Here is a 6,000-nt window from a genome sequence, read left to right as displayed (position 1 = left end):
TCTTGGGAGATAATACAGTCAGCATTTGATTGTGAGATATTCTAGGTCGGGTGAACAGAAGGACTCGAGTTCCTGTATGTTACTACAATTACACCATGAGTCGTTAATCATGAAACACACACCTCCACCCTTCTGCTTCCCAGAGAGATATTTATTCCTGTCTGCGCGATGAACTGAGAACCCGATTTCGACAGAATATCCCAAGAAAGCCATGTTTCCGTGAAACAGAGTATGTTACAGGCCTTGATGTCTCTCTGGAAAGAAATCCTTGCTCGTAGTTCGTTGAACTTGTTAACCAAAGACTGAACATTAGCGAGTAGTATACTTGGAAGCGGTGGGTGGTGTGCGCGCCTCCTAAGTCGAACCAGCAGGCCGCTCCGAGTGCCTCTCCTCCGCCGGCGATGTTTTGGGTCAGCCGCTGGAATCAGTTCAGTTGCCCTGGGGAGAGCAAACAAAGGATCTGCTTTGGGAAAGTCATTTTCCTGGTCGTAATCATGTGAGTTACCGCCGCTCTGATGTCCAATAGTTTTTCCCGGCTGTATGTAATGATGCAAAACACTTTCTGAGCTAATAATGTAAAAAATAATACATAAAAAAACTAAATTCTGCAAAGTTTCCTAAGAGCTAGTCGCGAGGCCGCCATCTTCGTCGTCAGCACCAGGCTGATAGGGAAGGCAAGATCAACTTTCACTCTCTTATTCTCTATCAGTCAGGGTTGGGGTCAATTACATTTCCATTCCTGTCAATTCGGGAATTACACTGAAATCCATGTCTATTCAATGCCTTTCAATTAGGAGAATTACTAAATTGGAATTTGGTTGACTTTCTGAATTGACTGGGTTTGATAATGCATGCAACATCTGAGCAGGGGAACAACACAAACAACGGACCAATCGGAAGACAGCTATAAGGTCAGGAACACCATTCAACATCTGAGCAGGGGAATAAACCTAATTCTGCATTCATGACCAAGTGGGAAGGTGGTAATGAATTACCAGTTGTGATGTCGTGAATATCAGTTGGATACATTCAGGTGCTTTGAACTCGTTGAGAAACGCAGATTGGCTAATGGCCAACAAGCTGCGTCGACTGTAAAATAAAAGTACAGCTATCAATCTTATAAACAAATTATAGTGTTCAAAAACCATATTAATAGATGTATTTGTATGAATACTGTTTTGTTGTTGCATGTAACTTCCAAATGCTAAAGTAAAAATGCTGTTATTGATGTTGTCGTGTATGAAGATTATGACGTTGTTAATGTTTTAAGTGGAACCAGAGAGGACTTTAATTTTAGTATCAAGAGGGAATGTTTTAGTGTAACGCCACATACAACAGACAGGAAGTGTGTTGTAGACAGAGGAGACTGGTGATTGGCCAGAAGAGGGAGCCCATCTTTTGCATTGTTTATAAGTAGGGGCTAAACGAAGGAGAAGGCAGAGCGGCCATTCTGAGGCGTCGCTCTCCGGGTTGGCATGTCACCTGTCACTTATGCTGAAGCTTGTGATATGAATAAACCTTATGATCCAAGTTCAGTATGAGCGGACTCCTTTGTTCATCAGCAATAATTGCCACCATTCACCCGATACGACAAATGGCGCCCAACGTGGGGCTGGTCTGCACCTCTCCTCTGTTTCTTTCAGCCGCCAGGCTAACTCGCTTTGAAGCCATGGCCAGACAAGGGTGAGTTTTTCTTACCGCTTTGGAGCTTGTTAGGTTGGATGCTATGTGATTGTACACTGGAGAAATGTACCATACGACCGTGCCTCGTGTGGCGTTATTGCTGATGACTGGGGGTCTGGCTAATCATTATAAATTTTTAAAAACAGCGCAAAAGTGGTTAGAGCTTATGGATTGTTTATAGAGATGTGTTGCTTGAATAGTAAGTCAAGAACAATCGGGGCCAAGATATGTATACAAGTTAGGACATTGCAGGATTTGATAAGCCCTCGTAACAAACGAGGCGACCGCATGGTGGGCCATAAAATCCTGGTAACGCGTTATGGGTTTCAGGTCAGTCAGTCAGTCTTAGACTGGGGTTTGGTTGTAGATTTAGTGGGGGTTGCTTGCCCATCTTCTGTCCGACGGGATATCTGCTTGGGGGGGACCGCTCATAAAAATATCCAGAACTCACGGCAGCCTAAAGTTAGGACAAAGGAAAAAGTAATTAAAGACGCAATGTCGGGTACATTGTTTTTATGCTACATGGTGCATACAGGCTAAGGCTAAATGCTAATGCTAAATGCTAATATGCTGCATGCTAACATGTGACCGTAGAGGTCCACTGCGATGGGAATAAAGCCTCTTAAATTATGTTTGTATGTGGAATTTCGTTGTGAGCACTGTTAAATGTTGTTTGACTATGAGGGGGAAACGGAGGTACAGCAGGACTGTTAACCGTCTATTTGGGTTGGGGAGAGATCTAAGAATCTCCCTTCCACGGTGAAAAAGTATTTTTGAATGTATCGCGCATGCGTGGGATTTTACTAAACAACACATCTGTTACACTGCAGGGGGAGACAGAGAAACACAGACGAGAGAACAAAGAGAAAATATTTGAAAATGAATTAGATCTTCTAGTTGTTACATCGGCTGTTGGTTAAAGATGAAACTTGTTTTGTGACCTATTGAATTTATAAATTAGATATATGAGGACGAATTATAATAAATTAAATTAAATGACGATTAAAATAAATAAAAATTAAATAAAAATGTTTTTGAGCGATCAATAATTATTCCTGAGTTAATTCTTAGAGCGGATGTAGAACGAACGAATATTGAATGGTTGGAAATACTCAGTGATTGCATTAACTACTAAAATGTTATTCTGTGTCTCTGTTCTTCTGTCATATGAGAGGAACGATAAGTGAGAGGAGAGAGAGAGGAGATACAGGAAGTGCTGACGTGACATCATGTGACGCGACAGAGGATCAAATATCAGGCTAGTTCACAAAATCTTCCCCTAACAGGATATGTGATGTTATGACAATTTCACATAGGCTTGGCAAATACTATTTCATTGGAAAATTGCATTTTGGAGGCTATGTGCATCACTTGGGTTAATTACAGATGTGTTGGGAATCAAGGACTGACATTATTCTGTAAATTTAAGATAATTAGGTGCTTATAGAGCAAGGGGTTATAGAGCAAGGGGTTACAGGCTTTGGTTTGGGATTGCTTTGAAGTTGACTAACTTACATTTGCATTTGATGGGTTGTGGTAAGATAGCCACCACTAATTGATAAATTGGTGACATAGGATATAGGAATAAAATTTGGTTTTAATTATTCATGATTTTTAATGGATTAGTTTTTTTTTTGTTTTTTTTTTGGAGTTGTTTAGTTATATTAATAATTAAAGGGGGGAAGCCATAGGCTATATAGTCTAAAATAAGATAATTCATAATAAAGGAATATAAAAGGGTTGTTACAATGGGGAGAAAGGACAGCAAGGCTAGGAAAGTGATTACACTGGTTGATATGGGAAAAATAGTAATCCTTTAACTAAAGTATTGCTAGGTTATCCGGCAAGTGAAACAAAAGTTGCCCTTCATTCTCAAACAAAAACTGATAAAAGATTCCAGCGATAAGATAAACAAAGCTATAGAGATAAGGCTAAGGGAAGTAGAGCTTAGGGATGTTTATCCTCAGCTTCCAGTGATCATCCAAGAAGGTGATTATTGCATCAGAGATGGAGATGAACGAATAATAAATAGAGGACAAGCAGAAACGACAATGAAGATGAATCCAAAACTCCAGAAAAAAGAAAATGAGATGTCTGAAAGAGAAGAGTGAGGTTAAGGAAGAAGATGATGAAGATCAGAGTGATTGAGAAGAGATCATGGGTGGATATGACTCTGTGATCAGAAGGAAGTTGGCAAGAGAGGAAAGAAGGATACAAGAGATTCGAGTTCAGATGAAGACAGCGAGAAAGAGGGGACTAAAGGTGCTGTGTATTCAAAAGGAGTTTGTCCTACAAGGACTAGCACAGAAGAAATAGAAGGAGATATAGACCGATGCTTATCAGGCCTGGAGGAAGCGAGGACTTTGGGAGAGGTAAGAGAGCTAGAGGAACAGCTCGAGACGTTGAAGAGACAAGGAGAAAACCTGCTGAGAAAAGGATCCCAAGAATTAGAGGAGAAGAAGAATACATTGAGGCCAAGAAGCTGAAGAAAAAGTAAGAAGATGATGGAAGTTGATATTTTGAGGACAGAACTTAGAATATATGCTGTTGAAGAATCCTGATATGTCAACAACAAAGAACAGGACAAAGAAACTCTCAAAAAACTCAAGCATACAACTGGTGGAGAAGAGAAGCTTTGGTTATGAAGAATCAGAGTGAACCAAATCAACAATCACTGTTACAGCTTCAACTGAACAATATCAAATGCAATTGTACCAGCCAAGGAGGGGTACCAGATGTTTCATATCCACAGCCAGTTTCTGGACAGACACAGAATTGGAGAGGAAGAGGACGAGAAGGCTTAGAAGGAGGAGGAAGATTTCAGCTACACTTCCAGCAACTTACAGAAGACTGTTATAATTATGGACAGGTTGGTCACTTTACCTGTGACTGCAACAAGTCAGGAGGAAACAACAGAGAACATTTTTAAGGAAGATACAGGGGCAAGTCAAGATCACCTGTTCTCCAGGTGAACCCTAAGGATTCTAGAGTGCCTAGAAGATACGAAGGGGGGTGTCAGCTGATAGCATCGATTAGAGAAGAAGAGAAAATATCCAACAATTGAAGTAAAACCAGAGGACTATGAGAAGTGATAGTGAATAGTGGAAAAACTTATCTGTGTTCAGCCTAAAGAGGTTAAACATCTCACTATGTAAAATTAACTAATTAGGATAGGGATTTGAGGTAATAAAACAGTTAATTACTCTTAGGGAACCAATTGAGCTATGCTATAAAAATCAAAGAGAAATTAAAATAGACATACTAATATTATAACATATACCTATTGCATTGTTGGGAAGAGATGCATTGTTTGAATTGAATTGTACAATAAGATGTACACTAGACGACTGTCTGGTAGAGAATTTTAAGAATAGGGTTTTTGGGAATCATATTGGCTTAAAAAGATCATATCATAGGAAGGATGATAATCTATTAGACTGCCTATTAGACAATCTGTCTGGAAAATAAAGTTAAAAGGGGTGACTGTTATTCTGGGTTACATTCTTACACCAAGGGATTTCAGGCTAGGCTAAAAGGTGTTTAGTCGTTTGCCAAGTCTGTGTGTAAAGAAGTCAGAAGCAGGTGGGGACTTACCCAATCACATATCCTAAAAATTTGGTGGTAAAGGGATTTTGTGAATAAATCAGTGGGAAAAGGTTTTTAAAGGTTAGGAGAAAAGATTAGATTAAAATAAGTTAGGAGAACTAGGTTGAAGGAACTCTAAGACAGTAAGCTAAGTTTCAAAGTTAGTAGTAAGAGAGAGAACAATGGTGAAGGACATTTTAGAGTAGGAAGATCAAGGTAATTATAGGTGTATTTTTTATAATCAAAAGTTTGAAAGTCAGGGATTAGAGGTAGGACCGAGAGTGGAAAAAGTGACACTAGTGGTGATAGATGAAAGTACAAGTAAAGAGTTCAAAGCTTTGGGGAAAACTAGAAGTAACAACAAGGACATTAACACTTCAGTCTATTAAAACAACAGTGAGAAGCAATTTAACTCTTTCAACATTGATAGTTATTAAAGCCATAAATATATCGCATTTGATTATAAGGGAACCAATAGCTCCAGCACCAATTTTAGGGAAAAATACTTATTGGGGTTAGGATGGGGATGTTCCTCCCACATGGAGAGATAATTATGGAGAAGAAGTATTGTTATCAGGACCAGATGTAGAAGCGGTTGCACCTAATCAAAGGAGGTATAGTTGGTACAACGATATGAAGTGGAAGAGGGTTATGAGTGACTGTTCACTTATTTTGCGTAATGATAAGAGAAGATTAGGGAGAATATATGTGTACTTATCTAGTGCAATCATT

This window comes from Coregonus clupeaformis, unplaced genomic scaffold (assembly GCF_020615455.1).
Source record: "Coregonus clupeaformis isolate EN_2021a unplaced genomic scaffold, ASM2061545v1 scaf0139, whole genome shotgun sequence".
NCBI classification, from domain to species: Eukaryota; Metazoa; Chordata; class Actinopteri; order Salmoniformes; family Salmonidae; genus Coregonus; species Coregonus clupeaformis.
This window is presented reverse-complemented; position numbering follows the sequence as displayed.